Source organism: Sturnira hondurensis, unplaced genomic scaffold (genome assembly GCF_014824575.4).
Source record: "Sturnira hondurensis isolate 20B ecotype Veracruz unplaced genomic scaffold, ASM1482457v3 Scaffold0010428, whole genome shotgun sequence".
Taxonomy (NCBI): Eukaryota; Metazoa; Chordata; class Mammalia; order Chiroptera; family Phyllostomidae; genus Sturnira; species Sturnira hondurensis.
The window spans coordinates 15,342,852-15,368,389 of record NW_028083059.1 but is presented as its reverse complement, the minus strand read 5'-3'; the positions used below and the strand labels follow the sequence as shown (position 1 = coordinate 15,368,389).

At 33.3% G+C, this 25,538-nt stretch overlaps 1 protein-coding gene across 2 annotated transcripts in view; it reads left to right on the top strand.

Annotated features, from left to right (window-relative positions):
- Positions 1-25,538, top strand: part of CADM2 (cell adhesion molecule 2) — a 1,088,167-nt gene that overhangs the window by 749,692 nt on the left and 312,937 nt on the right. The gene's annotated exons all lie outside the window — the stretch shown is intronic.

The following is a 25,538-nucleotide window of genomic DNA, read 5'->3' as shown; positions in this document are numbered from 1 at the left end:
TTTCTGATTGAAAAATAAATGCTAAGAAATGTTCAATGAAATGGTTTGTGGTTTAAAAGATCTAAAGACTTTATAGTGTATCTGTTATTTGGAAAACTAAATTCCATACTTTTCTTTCTCTTTCTGTTTTTCTTTTTTTCTGTTGTTTTATAACATTCGATATACTTTCATATTTCCTTTCCAACTATTTCCAACCCTAGCATCTGTACTCTTTCAGGTGTTCGTTTTTGTCAGTAATTCTCTGTATAGAAATATAAAAATAACCTAGAAATCTGCCCTGTAAAACAAAACATCACCGAAATGCCTGAGGGATATGGCATAGGATGTGTCTTGCAGTATTGTTAGTAGCAGGAAAATAAATACAAACAACCTATTTGCCTATCAATAGACAAGGAGTCCCATACTTTTTATATATTATAGAAATATATGCAACTATTAAAATTAGTGTGTTAGAGCCCTATGTATTAACTTGGAGATTGTGGGAAAAGCGAACTGCAACATAGTATATTGGACATACAGTGTTATTCTGTTTTTGGAAACTAAATAAATACATACAAATATATATGCTATGAGTTTTTCTTAATATTTTATTTATTTATCTTTAGAAGGGAAGAGAAGGGAAGGAGAAAGGGAGAGAAATATCAATGTATGGTTGCTTCTCATGCATCCCCTGCTGGGAACTGGCCCCTTCTGGGAACTGGCCTGCAACCCAGGCATGTGCCCTGACTGGGAATCGAACTGCAATCCTCTGCTTTGCAGGCCCACACTCAATCCACTGAGCTACACCAGCTAGGGATATGAGTTTTTGTAAGAATAGCAAAATTTGGAGACAGCATGACAGAGTGGTCTAAAGTGATGGATTAAGAATAGCACAATTAATTTTTCTAACATTAGCAAACAGGTAACATTGGTATTTCAGAAGCTAATATTGGAGAAAGATGAAATATTATTTTTAAATCTATATCATCTCTAATTTTTTGAAATATATCAACTTTATAATAAAATAAACAATGAAGTAAAACTATTTTATTTATCAAATAGGAGTAAATTTTTTGGTAAAAATAACTTCAAATTTAATTTTTAATATTAAGTATTTTAGGGATTTAAATGGTTTATAAATTATATTATGAATTGTTATATGATAGTAAGCAACAATATCACCATATGACTTGTTGTTTAATTTTGGATCTTTGCTTTTTAGTTTGAATTTTATCTTCATAACAAGATTGTAAACATTCTTCCTCTTGAGTCATATGCCTTCATTTTAAAGTTGTTGAATAAACAGAGATTGAATGAGTTTTACAAGGATTTAATCAAGGATTTTGGAAATATTTTGCTTTTATTTATTTATTTTAATTAATTTGCTGTTGCTTTTATTACTACTTATTTTATTTATATATTTTTATCTGGAAAAATATTTTAAAAACATGATGTACATTTTTGCATGAGCTAGTGGAAGAAAAATGCTAAGATCGTGTTTGTGATTGTGAACACAAATAAAATTCTCTGTAATAGTCTGGCTTGTACCTAGATTTGCTAGAATTTTTTATTTCGCTTCAAATAACTTGATAGGATGAACTGTAAATTAAATGCTTTCTATATACTTCATAAGTATATAGATAATATATTTTCACAAGGGAGGATGCACTTTAGCTAAAATCTAAATTAAATATCATCGAAGGTCAGTAGACCAAAGTAATGACTGCATATCGCCTAATTTAGGGATAGGTTACCACTTCATCTTTAATATAATTTAGAGAGTGAAAGAGCACTCTTTCCTCTGTCAGTCTGCATTTTAAAATAATATTTAAATCAAAATAGAATTTATCATTTCAAAATGTTTAGGGGTCTCCAACTATGTATTTTTGTCTAGAAACCCTGCTTGAGCAAATGTCCCCCTATAGTTCTGTTGTAACTTTCTCATTAATTTGATAACTATAAAACCCAAATACTGTTTACCACTGGATTTAAATAAGCTTAATTATCTGCTTCATAATGGTAATAAAGCCATTTAAAGTAATGGAGTTTTCTGGTTTCATAGCTATGTGGTCAACCAAATACCAAATAGCTGGAGTTCACCCGGTTTTGATTTGGCTTCGTAGACCAGGTGTTTGCAAGTCAGTTGATTGAATCAGTGCCTTAAATCCCAATAGTGCAAGGGTGTCAAACTCATTTTCACCAGGGGCCACATCAGCATCGAGGTTGCCTTTAAAGGGTCCAGTGTAATTTCAACTCCTTAACAGTTAAGGAGTAGTTACAGTTATACAGTCCTAAAATTACATTAGGCCCTTTGAAGGCAACCATAAACCTGATGTGGCCCCTGGTGAAAATGAGTTTGACACCACTGCAAAGTGTAAGAAATTTGGAGTTAAATATACCTAGAATCAAATCCCAAATTTGTTTTTTTCAGCTTTGTTTTTGGTTTTGCATTATAGTCAGCAAGTAATTTGACTCCCAGTTTCCATGTTTGTGAAACAATAACCAGAGTTACTTCTTGAGGCTATCCCCGTTCAGTGGAAGATGTGTGGAACGGGTTCAGCCTCAGTCTCTGGCATTTAGTACATGCACAATAAATGCAAGTGGCTTGCTATCATTTGTCCAAACGTTATGGGCTATATTTTAATATTTAAATAATCTGAAATATATTTTAAACCATATATATAAGGATTTCTTTAATTGAAATATTATCTAAAGTTCAGAGTTAAAAAGAAAATAGAGAAAGAAAGATTTACAGTCCTTAAAGGAATTATGACTGTGGTTTTTGGAATTTGCATTGTGTGGTTCCCATCTAGTTTATTCTTTTCCATTAAAAAAGTTTAATCATATGCTAATAGAATAGAACTAATTGTCATTTTCTTTGTTATAAGGTCCTATTCATCTAAAGTGTTTTGATCATATAATAATAAACAAATCTTTTTAGACTTTAGCTAACAGTACTAACATATTTCTTTTTCTTATCTGAGGCTTTGTCTAACATCTAACATGCTTGTTCTCTTCTTCTTGTGCAATCCTTCCTTGGGACAGCGGCTGCTTCAAAAAATAAAGTTAAAGGTGAGCTCCTGTCCATTTTGCATGATTCATTTTTTCGGCTCCATGTTCTAAGGCACTTAAATGATGGAACCAACTCTTTTGGGATGATATTAGTTCAGTATATAGATATTAGTCACAAACTTCTACAAATACAAATATATATTATTCCAATTATTCAATTTGTGATATATGTCTGTGTCTGCATGATTGTTTATGAGGTGGATTTTTTTTTTTTTGCACTTTGTTAAACGGCTTCTGTGCACTTACATTTTGCCTTTTGACCCATGTTTATTTCAATGGGGGTAAAATTGTAAATTGGAAAAAACACAGTTTAAAATAAGGCTGATGGAAAATGTCTGAATTGAACAGCCTTCACAGAAAATTATGTGAAGAGAAAATGTTATGCTTTAAAAATGAATATTATAAACTGGGTTTCTATTTATGACATTTCTTCCACTTCCCAGTTGCATTGAGCTTGCATTTGCTAGAATTCTAAAAATATATTTTCACAAGGGAGGATGTACTTGTCTAATGCCAGAATGTCTCCCTGAAAGAAAAAAAAAAAGACTTTTGGCTTGATGTGTCAGTCTTTCTCATTTAGAAAGAATCCTAATATATATATGATACTGTGTCATAGGTTTATAGTTTTTATGTTTACTCCCTACTCTCTAAAACAATGTATATATTGAATATTTTTCTCTTTATAAACCAAACATATATTTTCCTTCTTTCATTTATTTCTATGCAGCAAAACTGCAATTACTGTATTGGTCATATATGTATACATATACACACATATTATTACAATCTTCAGTTTCCTCATTTACAGAGTGTGAATAACAATAAACTCATCAAAAGACTGTGGTGAGGGCTGAATTAGGTAAAATGTACAAAACAACTAGTAGGCTTCCTGTAGCATTTTAATCAATGCCAGTTTCCTTTGGCTTCTCACCAACCTGCCTCTTCTTTATTGAGAATTTTCTGACTCTTCTTCATTTAATATCCTGATATCTAATATCTTCCTGTGTGTGGTCAGAAGGAATGACAAGGTGGTTTGTCATTTTTTTTTTACTTCTAATATTCAAATTCGCTCCAAGGCCAATCCTCTCTATTCGTCCTTTCCCTCCAACCCTGCCCTCCCTCAAGTTGTGTTTTTACAGCTAGTTTTAACACTGCAGCAAAGTCATCTTTAAAGTGTTACCTGCTCCCTATTTATAGGGCTAAGCATTTAGTGTGCAAGTACCATTTTTCTAGCATTATATTTATTTTATAGAACACTAAAGATATAAAGGACTAAAGGACAAAATAGCAAATTTATGGTTACCCTTTGTGGTTTCCTCCACATCTAGCCTAATATGTGGTTTCCATAGATGTGATATAATTATTGAGATTGGAGTCCTACTTAGAGAATGGTTTAAGTGGGAGGTGCGGCTTGAAATGATTCTTGAATGTTGGGTAACATTCAGAAAAATATAGTACATAGAAAATATAACTCAAAAGCATAAGTAAAGGTATAGAAGTAGCAATAAGTTTAGTTTATTTCGGTGTAGTGAAGAGAGGTTTTGAGTGAAGACCTGTGTTTTCACGAAAGTGGAGGGAAATGAATTTGACAAAGGTAATAGGCAATGGACTGATGGTGAGCCATTACCACATTTGATTACATAAAACCTCTTATAATAACCAAATTTATGATCACTCAATAGTTCTTAAAAATAATGGACAGTAATTCAAATTGTAATACACAGGTTATACAGTATGAAGTAGAAGAAACTAATTTACCATTGCAGGATCATAGAAATAAAATCTATTACAGGTGTCTGTGAAGTCATGTCAAAAATCCAGTTGGTTAGGATTTTACAACATACTTTGCACATATATCTGTGACCCATTTACTGCTTTTCACACCACCATCCCTGCTCTCCCCCCACACACACACCTATTCATTTCATTTGAATCTTCTTTCTCCAGTTGTGCATAAGCCTGCAGGGGTTTTATTTATTCTGATTACCCTGTTTGCATATATAAGGTCTTACGGAGATAAGAAATAACATCTCCAACATGAACTGTACCTCAAATAGAAATAGAAATTTTGTTTTTAATGATTGAGACCAGTGTATATTATGAAGAGATAACACAGAAATACCCAGTGTTTTTGTTGTACCATCTCCATGTCAAGGAAAATGGTCTTCAAACAAACAAACAAAAAAATGTGGGTCAGAGAAAAATAAAGCCAGGATAATGTAAGAGCAGATGGTTGCTTAAAAATAATTCATTTCCTGGCCCCATAAAAGTGTATTCCAGGGAAAGACAGGGGAAGTTTTAGAGAATCCTATCTCATTCAAGTAACCCTATGTCGTCATCCAAATGTGGGAAACCTCTGGAACATTGGAGATGGTGATGTGTCCTCATATTTTGTTTTAAGAATTATGTTCCAGAAACCTTAGATTTGACATTAATGTCTCAATAACAATTTTAAATAGACTCTTTAAACAACCTATAATGCTTAGATTAAAAGAGATTATACTAGGAGTCTGCAATTATTAGTAATGTCATAGGAAATTACCCTAGTTTTCCCTCTTCTTTTTAAAATATTGGTTATTATACCAATTTCTGAGAGAAAAATATAAATATTACTGAATTCATCAAATCATTAAATAGCTAACACTTTTCTGATCTATGCAGAAACTGTCATTGAAGATTACCAATTATTCTTCAGTGGTCAAATCCAATGGTGGTTTCCTAGTCTTCTTATTACTCATTTTTTTTTGCTGAATATATATATTTTTTCTTTTGATTTTCTACTTCCTTTGGTTTTAGTGTTTCCATGCAGAAATTATTGCTTTTTAACTTCACTTTGCCTCATCTTATCTCCTATTGTATCTTATTCTGGAATATAGGTTTCATTCAGGTTGTATTTGATTTCGGAAGAGATTGCTTATCATGGTGTTGGTCCAGCTCTCCACATCCTCTTTAAGAGATGAACTTTACTTCCTACAGAATAAAGGAAGCAGCCATTTTCTAGATGAATGTATATCTACAACCAACCTTTATTACCACTGTTGATAAATAAAACAAAAGACCTGATCAAATTCCTTCCCTGAAAACCTAGAACTGGGAGTGGGGAAAGACGGAAAAAGGGGGAAAGAGCAAGAAGGAGGAGAGATGAGGAATCAGTTTTGTTACATTTAATTATTACATTGTCCTTCTTTTAGGGGGATAAAATTATCCTATGCATATTCTAATTTTTACTATTGGAATGGTAGCTTTTGCATAGAATACTTTTTTTCAAATCACTCCTTTCTCAGAGTTTGCCTGGAGAAGTTCCTAACTTGTCTTCTGCTTCAGTTCTCAATACTCCATAATTTATTCTATATTCATATATCACAGTGAATTTCAGTGAAGGTCATCAATGCTTTGCCACTTAGAGATAGACAAAAAGGTGCCTTAAAGTAATTTTAAGTATTCTGTGTAAAGTCATTTTGTTTCATTTTAGTCTAAACTTAAAAACATAGATTAAATATACCTTAATGACTACTGTTCTAAAAATCTTATAAAATGCCTAAATAGTTTTAATCTGAAAGTATATTTTTAGTATTTAATCTGCTTTTTTAGGATTTTTTAAATTCAAAATTTGGCAACTCGTGTGAGAATAACATTTATTCTCCCCAGCTATTACATTCAATCATGCAATCATTATTCAGTGCTCGAACATAAAGGAACATAATTAGTTTGATTTTGCATGAGAATGAAAAGAACAGAGCATTCTAAATTGAATTATATATGTGGTTTAGAGAAGAAAACTGGCGTTTCAATGTAATGGATTTAAGTAATAGCCCTATGTAGTACTGTTAAATAAATCATCACGTCTGGTGTAAGCATGAAAGCCATCCAGTCAACCAGACTGTGACACTTAGTGTCCCTGGTTTGCCACCATATTACACCTTGGGGGTAAATTGAAAGGCCCTTAAGAGGTTAAAATGCAGAGTTGGATGCAAACTATTCTGAGAGTGTTGTTTTACCTGAGGCACCTATATTTTAGTTTGTATGCATTATATGTATTAAAAACTTTCACTTTATATTCTCACAGACAGAGGTCAAATGGTGGCTTTTCAATTTATTACACTGAACACTTGTAGAGTTTGAATAATTTCACTGAACAACCAGTGGCTGTGGCAATTCTATGGGATGATATATAAAAAGAAATTAAACTAAGGAAAGACATAAACTCTCAAATTTTACTTACTATTATCATTACTATTATTTAAATGTCTGTGAAAAAACACAAAATTTTAAAAAATGAAGTAAAAGACAAACCCCAAAACTAAAACTAAGTATCAGCAACATTTCATGTTCATGATTCTTTTATATTTATAATCATTATAAATGTATAAAATATGTGTATGTTCTATAAGTATACATATTTTATTTCTTTATACTTAAATATTAAAAACCTAAGTGAATAAATGATATCATTAAAGAATTTCAGCCCAGTGTTAGAAGAAAAATAAAAGCACTAAGAAAAGTATGTCATAGAAGTGTTTATATAATACTTAAAGTGTAAAAGTAACTTGTCTCTGAAGACATGGAGGAACAAAGTTATATGTTAATTTCTTTTGAATATATCAATTAATTCCTTTTGTTGAAGCTATGTTTAGATTTCAATTTAAAAAGTGTGAGGTGTTATTTAAACTTTTGCAAAACAGCTGCAAAACCTTCAGCAAAAATAACTCATCAAGAAACTGTTATTGAATCTTAGGTTTATTTGTCCCATCCAATTCAAGGAAAAGCTGATATAAGAAAATATGTTCAGAATGTTAGAAGTGTGTCAGAGAATTTAAAAATATATGTTTCTATAACATATTCACTAGCAGGGGTGTCCAACCCTCAGCCTGTGGGCCATATGCAGCCCAGGATGGCCATGATTGAAGCCCAACACAAAATTGTAAATTTACTTAAAACATTATGAGACTTTTTTTGGTTTTATTAGTGTTTGTGTATTTAATGGGTGGCCAAAATAGCTCTTCTTCCAGTGTGTTACAGAAACCCCAAAAGGTTGGACACCCCTGCATAAGGGCTCCAGATGGACAGTGCTGAGATTGGTTTCTTAATCCACAGTCTACCTCTTTCTTCTCTCAGAAAAATGGCAAAGCTATTGCTGCATATGACAGTGCAGTGTTATTTTTAAAGATACAATTTATAACTGTAGCTTTTTTCTAGCTTTTAAGAGTAGATAACAAAAATAATTATAACAGCTAATACTTCTTGAATGTTTACTGTGTGGTAGGCATTACACTTAACATTATATGTTTTCTAATTTAATCCTCACAGAAGACTTTGAGATAGATACTATTATTGTCATTTTTAGAAAATGAGGAAAATAAAGCAAAGGGTTAAGAAAATTTTTTTTAAGTTCTCAAATTGAGTAAGGAGTGAGGCAACAATTCCAAATCAGACATATACACCTGAGTTCAAGCTTTTAATCTATTAAAATCTTTAAAGACACCAGATTAATGAATAGCATTCACCTAAATCTTATTTATTTAAATGCATTTACCTATGCCTCATCCACCCAGGTAGAACTGGAGTTGGAAATGGGAGTCAAGTATGATAATGATTTATCAGAAATAAATAATTTGGACCTACCATGTTGGGTGTATTGTTGATTAAAAAATATTCTCTCAGTAGGCTTCTTTTCCTTCCTTCCTTCCTTCCTTCCTTCCTTCCTTCCTTCCTTCCTTCCTTTGCTTCTTTCTCTCTTTTTCTTTCTCTTTCAGGTCTTTCATCCATTTACCTTATGTTATCTTCACTTAATCCCTCTTGGGAAAGTGTGGAGGTTTCTAGTTTCTCAATAAAATGACTAATGTTCTCAAGAAGCTTTGGGCATAATTGATGTGAAATGCTGAACTCAGAGGAGATTAGCAGGGTTAAAATGTGTGTTTATGAAAATTTTATAAGATAATTCAGTAGGTCAAAATATCCATAATGTTAGTTGCTTTTAAACTGCAGCCTCATTTGATGTGGAGTCTGTTTTTTATTTGTCACCAACTGCAGTGTTGCCATGCACTGGCTCTATGGAGTATTTCATTATTTACTATTGTGTAACTGTCTCCCTTAATGTTGCACAATACAAACCAGTGTGGGACAGGATGGAAAGACCCCTCTAGATACTCCATGTGCCAATCTGAAAGAATATTAATTTCCACTTGATTGAATGGAACTGCATTTTTTCTCTTTCTTTTTGAAATGTAAATACAGGCTTGAGCTTGCTTGAGCTTGCCAAGTGGATAAACATAATACACTGGCCACCAAAAGAATAAACTTTGTACAGCAATTAAAAATTAGCGTAAGTGTTGCTACCTGAAGTTTATATTCTAATTTCTATTATAAATAAATTATTATAATACTTTTTATTCTATCTAAACACATCTCAAACAAAAGGCATAATCTTCTGGGACTCAACTGATTCAGTTGGTTCATGTCATTCTATTATGTTAGTAAAACTGGTATTTGCTTATTCTTCATCTGCTGGGTCGGGGTTTAGAAAGTCTATAATTAAAATTCCAAGGTTAGTGGTTTCTTACAGGTTTTCAAATAGAAAAGTTCTCTAATAATGAGAAAAACAGTGGCCGATGTGTAACAGTTGGACATTGTCAAATCAAATGCTCTAAGGCTGACAATTACATTAGACTAAAAATAAATCCTATTTTATATTTTAATTCAGATGTAGTTATAGGTATATACTTTCAGTGGAAAAAAATCCTTTAACCTGACATCATACTATAAAATATTTACCATGAACAAACTGTACTGTTAAAAGTTTTGGTAAAGATAATCAGAGTATTTAGATTCTAGTTTTTACTTTACCACTTACTTGCTCTTCAGTCTTCACATCAGTGAACAGGGATGAAAATATCACTATCAATGACCTCACAAAACTATAACAATTGAAAGAATATCCAAAGGTAAATAGCTATTAATTAAATGTCATAATCACAGAGCCAAAACCTTCATATTCAGTAATAAATAAAATGTGGCCAGTGTTCTGCATCCACAACCAATGGTCCATGTACATGAAAATACTTTGTAATGATAATATCCCTTTTATGTTCTTCTTACTGAACAGCCTTGAGAAGGGAGTAAAAATAAATTTTTTATTTGAACTAAACTAAGATAATGGGGAGTGTATATATATATATACACTTTATATTTATATTTATATTTATATTTAAATATATATAAATATATATGTATATATAAAAAAATTTATGGGGCTTTCACATATTCATTCATTTCACCCTTTACCCAACATCACCAGCATTGCTACAAATAGATCTGTCCAGAACGTATCCAGCCATGTAGTACAAAAAATATAATAAAAACATTTATTGAAGAAGATACAAGATACAAGAAACATTGTACATGGAAAAATGATGCTTCAGTCTCCTTCAAAATAGGCACCCTGGGACATCACACAGTTCTTCCAGTCATCATCAGCTGCCCCATCATATTTTCCTGAATCTCATCGATATTCTGAAATATCTTCACTTTCAAAGATGATTTTAGTTTTAGAAAAAAAACAAGAGTTGCAGAACACCAAATCTGGGCTGCAGGGGGACTGAGTCACCTGGGCGGTTTGATGTTTCACCAAAAATCTCTGAATGAGATGTGACACAGCAGCTCCACATTGTTGTGATGAAGCTGCCGATCACCAGTTGCCCACAGCTGTGGCCTTCTGAATCATCCTAATAGTTTCCTCGGAGGAATGTCCAAGCTTAATGCAAAATTTGATGCAGATTCACTGCTCTACTTGCTCAGTCACTTTGAATGCAATGGCCACCCAGTACACGTGCTCACTCAATGACAACTACTGCCCACAGACTAGTACAGTGAATTTATCTTTGTTCATGCATGTGCATTCCAGTTCACTTTTCTCAGCTGTCATGTTACATCGAAGCCATGCAAATAGTTCTTGTTATATCAACAGTAGCTGGACTTTTTCTGTATAGATCTTATCATATATTAGAAAAAATAGGGTTATGCGCTAATGTGTTGTAGTGCGATGGGCATTATAAAGAAAAAAAATAAAGCAGAGGAGTGAGATAGGAATTCTTGGGCACAGTAGAGAAGGGAGGTGCTTCTAATTTTGAACAAGAAGATGAGAAAAAGGAAATATTTGAGGAAAAAATCAGTGATGAGGAAGCAAGTCATGTGGATATCTTGGAGAAGCATTCCAAGAAGAGGAATCAGCAAGAGCGAAGGACTAAATGGTAGTTAGAGCACAGTTTATTTAAGGGACATTGAACCGCCCTATGTGAGAAAAGCCTGAGCCTAGGAAAATAGATAAGAGAGAAGATCATAGAAGTATTCAGGACCTGAGTCATATAAGGACTTTTGCTTTGCCCCAATTGACATAAAAAGCCACTGGAAGACTGAGAGAAGAGAAAAATTCTAATTTTGCTTTAACAGGATCTGTTTGGATGCCCTGATGACAATAAACTGCAGTGAGAAATGTTGGAAAGCTTTTCAAAGAAAAAATGGGACAGATGATGGTGGTAGGAGTAGAGTTGTAGCAGTGAATGTGGTGAGAAGTGGTCTTTTGAAACACACCTACTCAAATTTGCTTGCTGGGAGCGAGACGTAACGTAAAGAGCGAAGTGTGAATGACTTTAAAGTTTTATTTCTTGTTTTTGTTTTTGTCTGAAGAGGTGAAAAAAAAAGTTTCAGTTATGAGATGGAGAAGACTTTTGGAGTAAAATAGTTAAAGCTCAATTTTTAAATACGTGAAGTTAGAAATTCTATTTAAAGTGCAGATGACAAGTAAGTAGAAATTGTCTATGCATATAAAATTCATGAGAAAGCTCTACGCTGTAGATAAATGGTCTGGAAATCGTTGTCAACTGACAGTACAATACATAAAACTATGAGAATGGATGAGTTCATCTAAGGTATGTGTGTTCTTAGAGAAGAAATCAGAAAACCTTAGTGCTGAGTTCTCAATTATGTGAAGTTAAAGAGATCAAACACATAATAAAATTATGTGAGAAGAATAAAAGAATAGGTGAAAAATAGGTGAAGAAAATATTTTTCAAAAGGAAATGGTATTCAACTGAATTAAATGTTCTTAATAGATAAGAACTGAGCATTTACTATTAGATTTAGCAATGTGTAATTATGGAAAATCTTGTAATTGCCATTTGGTAAAAAATCTAAAGATTGATGAAATATTCACCTGTAAGAATGTAAATTTGCTACTGTGACACAACAGCAAAATAGCAGAGTGAGTTCTGATTTTAGGGAAGTTTATGTTAGTCAGAAAAAAAAAAAACTACAAGAAAGACTTCTTGGAGGAAGTGATTGGCATGACAGAGCTTAAGTAGTCAGAGCTAAGTAGTCAGAGAAAAGAGGGAAGAACTTCCCAAATCAAGGGAGTGCAGGTAGGGGACTAAAAAAAAAGCCAGTGTAGTTCCTGTAGAGAAACCAATGAGAACCAGGGATAAAATGAGAGTATCACATCCAAGTCGTTGCAAGGACCATTGTCAAGGAACTTACAGTCTATGGCTTCTTTTAGGAGTTTTATTGTTTCAGAACTTATGTTCAAGCCTTTAATCCCTTTGAGACAATTTTTGTATATGGTGTAAGACAGTTTCATTCCTTTCATGTGACTTCCCAGTTTTCTAATTAATGATTATTGAAGACACTGTATTTTCCCATTCTTGGATGTTTTATTGAAAATTAATTGATCATACTTGCATAACCACAGGGTCTCTGCTCTGTTAAGTTCATCTAGGTGTCTGTGTTCATGCCAATACTATACTCCTTTGATTACTATAATTTTGTAATATAGTTTGAAATAAGGAAGTGTGAGGTTTCTAGCTTTGTTTTTCTTTCTCAAGAAGGCCATCAGAATCATGCGGTATCATACACATTTTAGGATTTTTTGTTCTATTTCTTAGAAAAAATGCCATAAAAATTTTGTCAAAAATTGTAGTGAATATGTAGATCACTTTGAGTAATGTGGACATTTTAACAATATTAATTATTCTAATCCATGAACACAAAATACATTTTTATTTATGTTTGTCCCTTTCAGTTTCTTGAATCGATATCTTATAGTTTCCATTGTATTGATATAGTACCTCCTTGGTTAAATTTAATTATAAGGATTTTATTCTTTTGGATATAATGGTAAATACAACTGTTTTCTTCATTTCTCTTTCTGACATTGGGTTGGTATAAAAACAGGCAACTGATTTTTTACATTTATTTTGTGCTCTATAACTTTACAGAAATCATTTATTATTTCTAACAGTTTATTGGTGAAATCTGTAGAGTTTGCTAAGTGTAATGTCTTACACAGTGCCCTGAAGGTTTTGCTACAGTTTTGTTTGTTTGTTTGTTTTAATTTTAGGAACAATGTGAAGTAATAAGGGGCTTTAAAGGGGAATAGATATATAAGTAAAGAGATGGTGGGGTATTATCATGTTCTACTTTGAAGGAGATTGCTGAATGTTCCGGAAGAAGATTATTGTGTATGACAAAGAGATAAGTTAAATTTACTGGAAAATTGAAGTAGACCAGGAAAAAATACTGGTAGGTTGGCCTAGACAGCTGGTGGTAATATCAGGAAGACATAGACAGATTCAAGAGAATAGGAAATTCTTCCAAACATACAGTAAAAAACACCAGAAAAAAAACATAAATTAAATAATTGCCTCTAAATATCTATAAAAGATTTAAAATATGTTATTATTCTTCATATTCATTCTCATCAAAACTGCAGCCCCAAACTCAGAAAACTAGAATGGCAGTTCTATCTTGTCCATATGTTAGCTGATAAAACAGTGTGTCTATAATGTGCCATGGAACAGAAGCAAAAGCAAAAGACATATTGCAAATTATATTACAGGAAAAATATTAGATACATTGTCTTGCCATAAATAGTTCTTACTTATTGATATTCTTATTGAAAAGTTTCACATATTTAAATAATTCAGGGAGAAGAAAACTATGTTTTTTAAAGTCCTTTTCAAGAATAGCATGCTAGAAGCCATAAAAACCTGCAAATCTTAATTATATATTTTTGCTGGTTTTATTTTAAACACCACAAATTAAAAGTTGCATAGACATTTGATTCTTGTCTATAATTCACAATGGCATTATTTTAGTGACATCAAAGCAGTAATAATTGTATATGGAATAAGCTTCAAGTGGTTCATTAATTTACCTAATTTTTTGTTTTGCTATTTTGGCCAAATAGAACACACATATTGGCAGAATAGGATTCAAAATTGTTTCCTACTAATCTGTTTTTTTCTAAGATAGGGTAATCATCTAATGGGCATTAGGTTTTTTTCAGTAAACACTTAGTCTAGATACAAGTCAGGAATACTATTTAACTTGAACAATTAACAAATAATTCAAGAAGTGTCATCTCTCACTTTAGCCAGAAGTGATCTTGGGAAATACTATTAGATCTCATAGAGTTTAGGAATCACAATAATAAACATTTACAATGGCAGGCACAACTGGTTACTGATAGCACATTAAAAAGGAAACTGGAAGAGAGGAAGCTAATGTCTACCTATATCAGCATACAACTTCCCCTAGATGTACAAATATATGTTTTTATTTAATCTAATGTTTGACTCATTGAAAACTGTACTTGAATAAGAATTAAATAAATTTAAAAAATTTTGAAAAGAAAACTTTAAATTTGCTCACCTGAAAATAAAAAAAAATACTCTTTATGATTGAAATATTTTTTCTCTATAAAACTTGGGGATACACTTAGATTTAGGTGAAATATAACTATAAAACCATGGATATTGTTTATACTTCTATATTAAATATAGCAATAGATAGAGATAGATTAATAGATAGATAGATAGATAGATGATAGATTTTAAAACTCATCATGATCCTTTTGGGAAGTGTTAGTAAATGACTTGAGATTTTTTCAACCTCGAACATCATTTAATATATCTGGTATGGTCATTTCAGCATAATTTAATTCCATATTATAATAGAAAAATAGTGTTTAGTAAGCATTTCTTCTATAGCTATTTCAATCACTATAATTCACCTTACTTCTCTCTTTGTAAAAAAAATTAAGTAAAGCAGACAAGTTGGTAGAACCTAAATTTTTTAAAGTTCTGGTTATTTTCCTTAAAATAAAAGACATAAATGCATATATTCACAGCCCTATAAGAAATACTAAAAAAAAATAATAATAATAAAACACCCACTGCACTTCTTATAAACTGCAATTGTTCTATTCTAAAATCTAGCCACTCAACAGTGAAAAGTTAGAAGCTTTTTTCCTCTAAAATTAGGAATAAGACAAAGATACTTACTTTTGCCACTTTTATTCAAAATGTTAGTGAATGTCCTAGCAAGAGCGATTAGGAAAGGAAAGACATCCAAATTAGAAAGCAAGAAGTAAAACTGTGACTCTTTGTGGATGACAAGATTTTATATATAGAAAACCCTAAAACTCCATTAAAAAACTGTTAGAACTAATGAACAATTTAGTAAATTTGCAAGATATAAAATCAATCTACAAAAATCAGCTGTCTTCCCGTTCACAAACAACAAACTACTGAGAGAGAAAGAAAGCAATCCCATTTATAATTGTATCAAAAGAATGAACTAACTGGTAATAAATTTAACCAAACAGGTTAAAAACCTGTGCACTAAAAACTAGAAGACACTGATAAAAAAATGAAGAAGACACAAATAAATGGAAAGATATTCTATGTTTGTGGATTGGAAGAATTAATATTGTTAAAATGTCTGCATTACCCAAAGCAATTACAGAGTTAATACAATGCCTATAAAAATCCCAACGACTTTAAAAAAAAAGAACAAGCAATCCTACAGTTTTTCTAAAACCACAAAAGACCTCAAATAACCAAATCAGATTTAAGAAAGAACAAAGCTGGAGGCATCACACTCCCTAATTTCAAACTATATTACAAATGTATAGTAATCAAAAGAGTATGGTATTGGAATAAAAACAGACAATTAGATCAGTGTAACAAAATGAGTACCCCAGAAGTAAACCCATGCACATGGACAATGAATGCATAACACAGAGAAGGACATACAATGGGGGAAGTCTTTTCAATAAATGATGTTAGTAAAACTGAACAACCACATATGAGGGAATGAAACTAGACAATTATCTGATTGTCTTATACCATAGACAAAAATTTATTCGAAGTGGATTAAAGGCTTTAATTTAAGAGCTGAAATCATTTTAAAAATTGAAGAAAATGTAGGCAATTAGTTCATTAATATTAGTCTTGGCAAAAATTTTTGAATCTGACTTTAATAGCAAGGGAACAAAAACAAAAATAAACAAATGAGACTACATCAAAATATAAAGCTTTGCACAGCAAAGGAGATCATCAACAAAATGAGAAAGCAACCTATCATTTGATCCAGCAATTCCACTTTTGGGTATTTTTCAAAAAAATATGAAAACATGAATTATAAAAGACATATGTACCCCATGTTTATTGAAACATTATTTACAATAACTAAGATATAGAAACCACCTAAGTGTTCACTGATGGATGAAAGAAGAGGTGACTATACAAAAAACAGAAGGCTACTCAGCTATGAAAAAAATTAGAACATTGCCATTTGCAATAACATGGATGGATCTTGAGGGTATTATGCCAAGTGAAATAAGTCAGACAAAGACAAATATAGCATGATTTTAGTTATATGTTGAATCTAACAAAACAAGACTTATAAAACCAAACCAAATGAAAACCAAGCTCATAGATACAGAGAATAGATGATAAAAGGGTAAGGGTATGGGTGAAAGGGCTAGAGGGGAACAAAAGGTATAAAATTTCAGTTATGAGAGAAGTAAAGTGATAAGAATGAAATTTAATATATGTATATTTAATATAGTTACCATGTATATAGTTAATACCATGCTGCATATATTAAAATCAATAAGAGAATATATCTAAAAATAAATTAAAAAACTAACAACTAGAAATGCATTTGATGAAACATTAATTCATTTGCATTTAATTGTTTATTGATTGTTTCAAAAATATTGAAATTTATATGACACTAGACAAAAACAGTAATTTCTATATTTTGAAATCAAGTCTATTATTATAACAGACGTGTCTCAATGACTTAAAATAAATTATACATAGCAGTAAAAATGTATATGTTTAGAACCTATTTTTAAAAGACTACATATATTTACAAAAACATACCTCTAGTAAGTAAACATTTTGCCTTAGATTATCACACTTATTTTTGACTTTGTAGTAACTTCATGGAATGAAAGTTTGCATTATTAATTTACAACTTTGAATTGTACCTATTTACATACTAAAACAAAATGGGAAGGAATACTTAGGCTGGTTTTGTGGTTGACAAGTTTTCGGTAGCCTTTGAGGAAACTGTCATCTTAAAATGGATTGGAGTATGGATTGTAAGCTTTAAGATATTAACCATGTTATCAGTTTTAAAACTGGTAGAGAAATTAATGTGCAGAAGTATGTTTTATGTTAGTTTGGTTTAAATAAATTGGAAATTGTTTTCTTATAAAGTCATTTAACTGTCTCAGCCTCATTAGTAGTTTGCAAATGTAAATAACAGATCTGAAATTAACTTGAACATATAATTGAAGAACAGAAAAATATTAAAGGAAAAAAGTGGCTGGGAAGTGAATAACATGACAATAAAATTATTAAAATACTTATAAAATGCAAGTTGCATTTATTGTGGGGAACACCATGTCAGAGCATGCATGCTCTTACTTTGAAAGATAATAAAACTATTTTAATTTATCAAAGCATTGTAGCCCTGGCTGGAGTAGCTCAGGGGATTGAGCGCGGGCCTGCAAACCAAACGACTGCGGTTTGATTCCCAGTCAGGGCACATGCCTGGGTTGCAGGCCAGTTCCCAGGAGGGGACTCAGGAGAGGCAACCATACATTGATATTTCTCTCCCTCTCTCCTTTCTTTCCCCTCTAAAGATAAATAAATAAAATCTTTAAAAAAATAAAGCATTGCTTTTATAGTCACAGGTAAGAGGCACTGCAAAAAAAAAGAAGCACTGGAAATATAAAATTTATATAATTGTCTGAATATGAAAAAATATATTAGCTACCTCATAAGACAATCTATTATTGGTAATTCAAAACAAAGACATGTCAGAAAAATAAGAATTAAAATATTTGAATTAACAAATTCTGTGACATGTGACACTGAAGTTTGCTTTCAAAATAATTTTTTAAATTAGTGAGAGTCATATGCAAAGAACAGATGTGCTCTATTATATAAGTGAAAACATTTAATTGTTACTCTTGAGAACAGCTTTAGCTTAATCAGCTACTTTTTTCTTCAAAACATGTCTGATATGAATAATACTTTTAGGTGTTAATGAGTAGCCAAATACAATCAATATCAGGGTCAAAAACTTAAAGCAAGGAAATTAATTACACATTGTAATTGAAATCTAGTTGTAATGGATAAAGTTAGTAGCATTTTATTTTCTAAGGAATTTTATAAACCATTCTATCTTTTTTGTATCTATGATATAGTATTGCATTTCTGCTCACTTTATTTTACAGAATGTTTTGCTATTCCAATAAATAATCTGTATGCTTTATTTGCATGCATTGTCCAAATGAGAGCTGTAATAGCATTTGGCCCAATAGCTTCAGTAATAGATCACATATAACGTACCCTTTCTGACAATGTGGAGATCAGATAACTCACATTCTTGACACTAATTCCAATGATCTGCTTAAGCCACCATTAGGTCAGTCTATATATACTGACTATACTGCAGGTTTGTTATTTGAGATACTTTCATTTTTGCTGTGCTTTGCTACTTGTGTTATTGTTACCAACTGCACTCTTTTCTTCTTCTTTTTTGCCTTCCTCCTTTTGGGAAGGCAAAAGAATAGTAAGAAAGAAAGAACCTTTCTTTCTTACTGCAAATATAAGGAATCTTCCGGTATCAGAATAGCAGTTTTCCACCAGATTCTCTACTTGTTTTTTTCTTCAAATTACCAAAAGAATTTACACCCATATTTAAGAGTTTCAAGTTCCTAAGTTCCTACAACATTTGCTGGTTCCATTTGATTAACTGTTTGTTTGTTTGTTTGTTTTCTTAGAAAGGAATCTGTCCCTGTTACCTTATTACAAAGTATTTGGAACCAACTCCCTTTTGGCTCTCTGTAGTATGTCTGCAGTTCTCCAGATCTGATTAATTCTTCACATCTGATACTTGTATATACATTCAGTTTCAAATTATATGCTCTGTTCTCAAAGCTCAACTCTTTACTCACCTGTTCTAGCAGCTTTTCCCTTGAATAGTTCAAAGAGGCATCAGTAATTCTTGTCCAGGGCAAGAGTTCTCCTTCCCCTCTCTCCAAATTGACAGGCACTTTTATGTTTCTATTGGTATGTTTCCCTCAAATAGCCACCTCCTGGGATACCTAGTAACATTAACAGGATTTAATTGGATCATGCTCTGAGCTTTGTCCAGTCCTAGTATAGGAATTACTAGAGTCCTAAGTAGAGATGAAATTCTTCCAACCATGTGACCTGAGCATCTAAGATATATAGGCATCATCTTCTATTTCAGTATAAACAGACACAGTTTAAGCCAATAGCTTCTCTGCTTACAGTTTTGAAATCTTTTCATATAATTAGTAAGTGCATTAGTGCAAAGTCACTTGTCCCTGTCTTAGATACTTTATTTTCCCCAAGAGAAAAAAATATATACAGTGACTTCATTATTTTTTTGCCAAATAACAAATCACCTCACACATGGAAAATTCCTGATCTATACCACTGCCACTTCATATTATTCAAGCTAAAATTTAAAATATCAAATGTAGTTGTTACTCCCCCCATTTACATGGCATATTTTGCTGTTTCACTCAAAAAATAAAATGGGAACTAAAATACATATGATTTAGTTTTCTCAAAAAGTCATCCTTTTCTGTGGCTCACAGAAAAAAAACCCCTGGAAATTGCTATTTTGTATCACTTGAGTTATAAAGATTCATGTAGTGAATTTCTAAATTCAAAACACTTATTTTTACAAATTATTGTTCCTTAGAAATACTTGATGGATACAAGATATATGTTTTTTTCCAGTAGGTGACTACCTATTGCATATTAAGTACTGGTACAGCAGCTAAGGAATAGAAAGGGTTTTGTCTAGCAGAATCTAACGCTCTCTCGTTTTCTATTACTAGATTATAGAATACAACAGCACGCACTCCCATACTGATATTTCCATTAATTTAAAAATAAACATATTGTTATTTTGTTTTCCTTATTAGAGGCTTTGATCACTGAGTACAACTAGCACTATGATAGTGTCATCTAGTGGTTCTTATGCCAGGCTGTAGGCATTTGCCTGTGGAAGTATTCTTCTTTCTTCAAGTGGGTGAATTTTACCTAATAAAGCATGCTGTAGATGTGATGCATACAAATATTTCTACATGTAGGAATCTTTCCTGACACCTTGTGCTGAAAGCCACTGTAAGGAAATACTCTCACTAGGTCACTGAATATAATGATCTGATTGGATCTGCCTATCCATTCTGAAAAGCACATGATGAACTTTTAAGAAATAGATAATAAAAAGTTAAATTGGCATCTTTAAATTAGCTCTCAGTAACATAAGTTTTAAATTCTATTTTTATTGCAGTTGTATTGGTAGTATAAAGAAGAATAATTATTTAGAGCAGAAATATACCCTAAGACGTCATGAAAAATAGTTTTGCAAAACAGGTACTTCAAAATGATGTTTGTTTATCTCACTAGCAATTCTGGCATGTCTAAAATGTTTTTTTTTTTATGTAATATATCTTTTCCACATTAAAAAATGCTCAACTACTAATAAAATTCTAATGCTTCGGGTGGCAATTCTGTGACACTCTCTGATCCAAACATAAAAGCCATCTATGGAACACAGATGAAAATTTCCAACGGAGAATTTTAGGCATAGTTTTTGAGTTGAGTTTCTGTCCAGCGCCATTGTTCCACAATTTGATTTCTTTAAAAGAGAATTTTTTTATCCGAGGTTTTTCTTCTCTGACTGCTTTTTGTGCATGTACTTCATTGGTTTAGTTCTTTCTGCTGCGTGATTGGATTTTTCTTTTTCTGAGTCTACCAATTTCTGCAAAGTTAGTGCCTGAGCGGCTTACATTGCTCTCTGGGTGGTTTATGTAAATAACAATAATAATAAAAAAACAAAAACCTGAAGCTTCCTCCCTGTTCCCAGTGGTATCCCACTGACCTCTTTTCAGCTTGAAAAGGTTTTATCTATGGCTGATTTTTTTCCCTTCCCACTGGCATTTTTCAGCCCACTGTGCTTCTTCATCTGATTCCTTGACTCTTTCTTGACTTAAGAATTAATTATTGAAATGTATCAGATGCACTCTGAAAATGTCAGTGTGTTTGGTTGGATTTACTAAGAAGCAAAGCTTTGAGCCAACCTGATATTGGAACTGAATTTCAAGTCGTGCCTTTCTCCACACATCCTTTTCACAGGCAATACAAAAACATAATGCAGATGATCTATACCATCCCTGAAAAGGTCTGTGCTGTAGAAGGCCATTTGTCTCTATCACTTTAAAGCAGAATGTTTACCTTTGCATTTTAGTGCCTTTTCTCATTGAAACTTTAACAAACACTTTGTATAGAACTGCAAGAAACTCACAGAAGCTGTCCATCTATCCTCCTGCTTCCAAACCAGCCTGTGGCTAATTTAATCTGTCCAATTCAGATGGTTATTGATCCTGGTATAAAAGGAATTATACAGCCTCCCTTGTATTTGGTGGAATATTCTACAAGCCTTATTCTCAAAAACTCAAACAAGAATCACACTGAATATCACAGGCAGCTTGAGAGTAGAAACATTTTAAACAATGATTAAAATTATCTGAAAAGAAATTGAAAAGCATCTATAAAAACATTCTAGGCGTACATTTAAGAAGGAAAGAAATGCTTTAATTCACAAGACATATTTTAAAAGAATATTAATAAAACAATATTATAAATAGCTTAAACTCTATACTTATTTATTAACTTATAAAATAATTAACAGACAGCTACTTATACCAAGTTCTGTCTCAGGTGTTTCTGTTTTGTTGATGTATACAACCAATGAAAGAAACAAAATTCTTATCCTCATAGAATACATATCTAATGTGGAAAGACAAACAGCAACATAGGAAAATAAGGAAATAATAGAGTTATATTTGAAGGTGATGAGAATTACAGAGAAAACACAAAGAATCGGGTGGAAACGTGCTTGGAAATGGGCTGATTGCTATTTTATAAAGATTTTATTTATTTATCTTTAGAGGGTAAGGGAAAGAGAGAGGGAAAGAAATATCAATATATGGTTGCCTCTCGTGCATCCCCTGCTGGGAACTGGCCTGCATCTCAGGCATGTGCCCTGACTGGGAATCGAACCACGATCCTTTGGTTCACAGGTCCGTGCTCAATCTACTGAGCTATACCAGCTAGGGCTGATTGCTATTTTTTAAAAATATATTTTATTATGCTATTACAGTCATGCTGATTTTCCCCCTTTCCCTGCCTCCAACCAGCACCCCCACTCTGTCAGGCAATCTCTCTCCCCTGTTGTTCATGTCCATGGGTCACATATATAAGTTCTTTGGCTACTCCATCCCCTATACTGTACTTTACATCCCCTTGGCTATTCTGTAGCTACCTATTTGTACTTCTTAATCCCCTCAGCTCTTCCCCCAATCCCCAATCACCTCCCTCCCATCTGGCAACCATCAAAATCCTCTCTGTACCCATGATTCTCTGTTTTTTTGTCATGTTTGTTGTTTGCTTAACTTATTTTTTGATTCACTTTTTGATAGATATTATATATTTTGCCATTTTGTTGTTCATAGTTTTCATCTTTTTCTCTGAATGAGTCCCTTTAACATTTCATGTAATAATGGTTTGGTGATGATGAACTCCTTCTGTTTTTTTCTTATCTGGGAAGTTCTTTCTCTTCCCTTTGATTCTAAATGATAACTTTGCTGGATAGAGCAATCTTGGGAGCAATCTTGGCTATAGGGACCTGCTTTTCATGACTGAATATTTCTTGCCCATCCCTTGGACCTGCAAAGTTTCTTTCAAGAAATCAGCTGACAGTCTTATGGGGACTTCCCTATAGGTAATTAACTGCTTTACTCTTGCTGTTTCTTCAGATTCTCTCTTTACCTTTAGCATTTTAATTATGATGTGTTTTGGAGTGGGTTTCTTTGAATCCATCTGGTTTGGGACTCTTTGTGCTTCCTGAACTTGCATGTCTATTTCCTTTACCAAATTAGGGAATTTTTGTTTCATTATTTTCTCAAATAGATTTCCAATTATTTTTCTTTCTCTCCTTCTGGCACCACTATGATCCAAACGTTGGACTTCTTGAAGTTGTCCCAGAGGTTGCTTATACTACCCTATCATTTTTTTAATTATTTTTTTTGTTTTTATTGGTTGTTTTTTTTGTTTCATTGTTGATGCTTGGCTTCACCCACTCTATTGTTGTTTTCCTGTGAATTGTTATTTACATTAATTAGTGTATATCCTTTGTTTCTGTCTAGATCTTTTGTATTCTGTTGAGGTCCTCACTAAGATGCTTGAGCATCCTTAAAACCAGCACTTTGAACTCTGTATCTGATAGGCTGCTTATCTCCATTTCATTTAGCTCTTTTTCTGGAGTTTTGATCTGTTCTTTATTTGGGCTATGTTTCTTTATCTCCTCATCTTGGCAACCTCCCTATGTTTATTTCTAAGTATTAGGTAGAGCAGCTTTGACTCCCTGCCTTGGTTGGGTGGCCTAACATAATAGGTGTCCTATAGGGTCCAGTGGCACACCCTCCACTATCACTCAAGATGGGTACTCAAGGTGTACCCTTTTGTGGGCAGAATTGAGCCTTGGTTGCTGTTGACAGATCAATGGGAGCAATTTACCCAGGCCAGTCAGCTGAAAGGATTGGTTGTGATCACTTACCACCAACCTCCACCCTCCATAAAGGATGAGCTGGGCAGGCACAGGGTGGAGGTGCTGCCCCATGGTCTATAGCTGTCCACTGGGTGCAGTAGCCCTGGGGTTTCCCAGATAGTTCAGGCCAAGGTCAGTCCCCAGCTGTGTTTTGCTGGGGCCACCCTGCCTGAGCCATAAAGCTATCTGAGAAGGCTGCTACTTGTACTGGACTTGGCGATTCCCAGGTGAAGCCAAGGAGGCAAGTGGGCTGCCTACTGCAAGTGCCGGGCCTGGGGCTCACTGAGCCAGCTGTTGCTTCTTTGAGAGGGTTTAGGAAATTGTGAAGTGTGAGCCAAGACCAGCCATTCATATGGAAAAGCAACTGGGGTGGGCTCATAAGTTGGGTGTGGTACACTCTCTGGGTATCTCCAAGGTGGTCAGACAGTGTTAGCCTGGTTCATGGAGTCTCAGTTATGGCTCCAGCTTGCCATAACTCCCTTTTTCTGGGTATATGCGGTATTTTTAATTCTGTAGTTGTCAGACTTCCATTCAACTAGATTTATGATGGTTCTGAGTGATGGTTATTCTATATTTTAGTTGTGATTTTGATGTTGTTGTATGAAGAGTCAAGCCATGTCTGCCTACATTGCCATCCTGACTGGAAGTCCTTATTGCTATTGCAAATGAAGTAGTCAGGGTCAGGCTTTATGGAGAAGATGACATTTGGACAAACTGAATGTGAAAAGGGACCAAGCCATGAGGCTATTGGGGAAAAACACTATGCATAAAGAATAAGAATAGTGCTACAACCTTGAGGCAGGAGCATACTTGCCCGGTTAAGAAAGAACAAGATGTGGTGGGGGTGGGGCAGTTGGAGGCTGTTCAAGGGCCTTTCAACACCATCTTTCTTCCTGTGACTCAGTGGTGACAGGCTCCCCAACTTCCAATCTCTTCTTTAAAAAATGATTGTAAATATTTATTTGTGTATTTTAAGAGAAATAAGGGAAGGGAGGGAAAAAAACAGAGAGAGAAACACCAATGTGCAAGAGATACATTGATCAGTTGCCTCTTGCATGCCGCGAACTGGGGGCCTGGCCTGCAACCTAGGCATGCACCCTGACTGGAAATTGGACCAAGAACATCCTGGTTCTCAGGTTGGTTGGTTCAGCCCACTGAACCACATCATCCAGGGTCCAATCTCTCTTCTACTCATGGATTTCTCTTCTTGTGGATATGTCCCATCTTCCCACGTCACTCCCACCATATTTCTTCCCCAAAAATTTAAGTCCAAATTTTACCTCCTGGGGCCTAGAACTTCAAAATCTGAAATCCAGGAAATCCTATTTTCCTCCATGTTTTGAACATATATTTTCTCTGTGTCTACCTACTCCCTGGTTTAAGAGAGCAGGGCAGAGTGTACAGAGGAGACCTCAGGGGATCCAGATATACAAAAGTGAAATGTAGTAAGATTTCAAAAACTGCACCACCATATCACAGTGACT